The sequence below is a fragment of the Crocodylus porosus genome, unplaced genomic scaffold, assembly GCF_001723895.1.
Source record: "Crocodylus porosus isolate Cpor-Errol unplaced genomic scaffold, CroPor_comp1, whole genome shotgun sequence".
Lineage (NCBI taxonomy): Eukaryota > Metazoa > Chordata > Crocodylia > Crocodylidae > Crocodylus > Crocodylus porosus.
This window is the reverse complement of record NW_017728916.1, coordinates 5,739,656-5,741,725: the sequence shown is the minus strand read 5'-3', so window position 1 is coordinate 5,741,725 and position 2,070 is coordinate 5,739,656. Positions and strand designations below refer to the sequence as shown.

Here is a 2,070-nt window from a genome sequence, read left to right as displayed (position 1 = left end):
TTCTCATCCGCCCACCCCTGTTGCCTGTCTAGGTGCGACTGCAGCCTATTTCTCCCACCTAGCGTGCCCACTTCCCCCCCACATCTTAGTGTTGTCTGCGAATTTGAACAGGGTGCTTTTTACCCCCTCGTCCAAGTCGCTGATGAAGATGTTGAACAGTGCAGGCCCAAGGACCGAGCCCTGGAGGACCCCACTGCCCACATCCCTCCAGGTAGAAAATGACCCATCCACCACCACTCTCTGGGTGTGGCCCTCCAGCCAGTTAGTGACCCAATTGACTGTGTAGGTGTCTATACCACAGTTCCTCAGTTTTTTAAAGAGAACGGGGTGAAAGACAATGTTGAAGGCCTTCCTAAAGTACAAAAAGACTATGTCCACTGCTACACCTCCATCTAAGGATTTTGTGACCTGGTCATAGAAGGCCACCAGGTTGGTCTGACGGGACCTGCCGCTAATGAACCCGCGTTGGTTGCCCCTAAGCATAACCTCCCCTGCTGGCCTCTTGCAGACATGCGCCAGGACAACTCTCTCAAAACGCTTACCCAGGAATGAGGTAAGACTAACTGGTGTATAGTTTCCTGGGTCCTCCTTCCTCCCTTTTTGAAAAGGGCTCAAGGGATGACCATCCCAATAAGAAGCAAGGGGGGCAGGAGTGTCCAGAAGGCCCCCTGGCTCACCAAGGGTGTCTGGGAATGCCTGATTGCCAAAAAAGGGGTGTACAACTGGTGGAAGGGGGGTGCTATCTCTGAAGAGGAGTATACCTCCTCTGCTCGGGGCTGTGGTGGTCTGTCAGAAAAGCTAAGGCGGACATAGAGCTAGGACTAGTATCCAAAATCAAAGATAACAAAAAGTCCTTTTTCAAATATATAGGGAGGATGAAGAAAGCACCGGGAAATGTGGGGCCCCTGCAAGATCCTCTGGGCAATCTGGTGGTTGCGCCAGAGGAGAAAGCAGACCTCTTTAACCAATTCTTCACCTCCATTTTCTTGGGCAGGGTCTGGGACTTCCCCACCGTGATGCAAGATGGACTGGAGGGGAACGCCTCCAGATCTCAGGATGGGGAAGACCGGGTTAGAGAGCTTCTGGAGGGGCTGGACATGTTCAAATCAGCAGGTCCAGATGCTCTCCACCCCAGGGTGTTGAGGGAGCTAGCAGCGGTTATTGGAGGGCCCTTGGCATGGCTTTACGAGCATTCATGGTGCTCGGACCAGGTGCCAGATGATTGGAAGATAGCCAACATGGTCCCCATCTTTAAAAAAGGGAGGAGGGAGGACCCGGGCAACTATAGGCCTATCGGTCTTACCACAATCCTAGGGAAACTTTTTGAGAAGATCATCATGGAGCACATCTGCGATGGGCCGGCTTCAGGGATGATGCTCAAGGGCAACCAGCACGGTTTCATTAGGGGCGGGTCATGTCAGACCAACCTGATTGCCTTTTCTGATCAGGTCACAAAAGCCTTGGATGCAGGTGTTGCTGTGGATGTACTCTTTCCGGACTTCAGCAAGGCCTTTGACAGTCTCCCACCCCATCCTCATTAAAAAACTAGGCGACTGTGGCATTGATGCCTACACAGTCAGAGGGATTGCAGATTGGCTCAAGGGTCATACTCAGAGGGTGGTGGTGCACGGGTCATATTCGACCTTGGGAGAAGTGGGCAGCAGAGTCCCCCAGGGCTCGGTCCTTGGGCCCACGCTGTTCAATCTCTTTATCAGCGATTTGGACGACGGGGTGAAAAGCAACCAGTTTAAATTTGCTGATGATACCAAAATTTGGGGTGAGGTGAGCACGCTAGTAGGGAGGGAAGGACTGCAGCAAGACCTAGATAGGTTACAGGGGTGGGCTAACAAAAACAGGATGCATTTCAGTATTGACAAGTGCAGGGTGCTGCACTTGGGCAGTAGTAATGAGCAGCACACTTACAAGATGGGAAACTCCCTTCTTCAGAGCACGGAGGCAGAAAGGGATCTTGGAGTCATTACTGACTCCAAGATGAACATAGGCCGACAATGCGAGGTGACGGTTGGCAGGGCTAACTGGACCTTGTCGTGCATCCACAGGTGCATCTCA

General features: G+C 52.4%; 1 protein-coding gene across 8 annotated transcripts in view; it reads left to right on the top strand.

Annotated features, from left to right (window-relative positions):
• The window catches only part of DRP2 (dystrophin related protein 2), a 60,738-nt gene that overhangs the window by 21,464 nt on the left and 37,204 nt on the right, over positions 1-2,070 (top strand). The gene's annotated exons all lie outside the window — the stretch shown is intronic.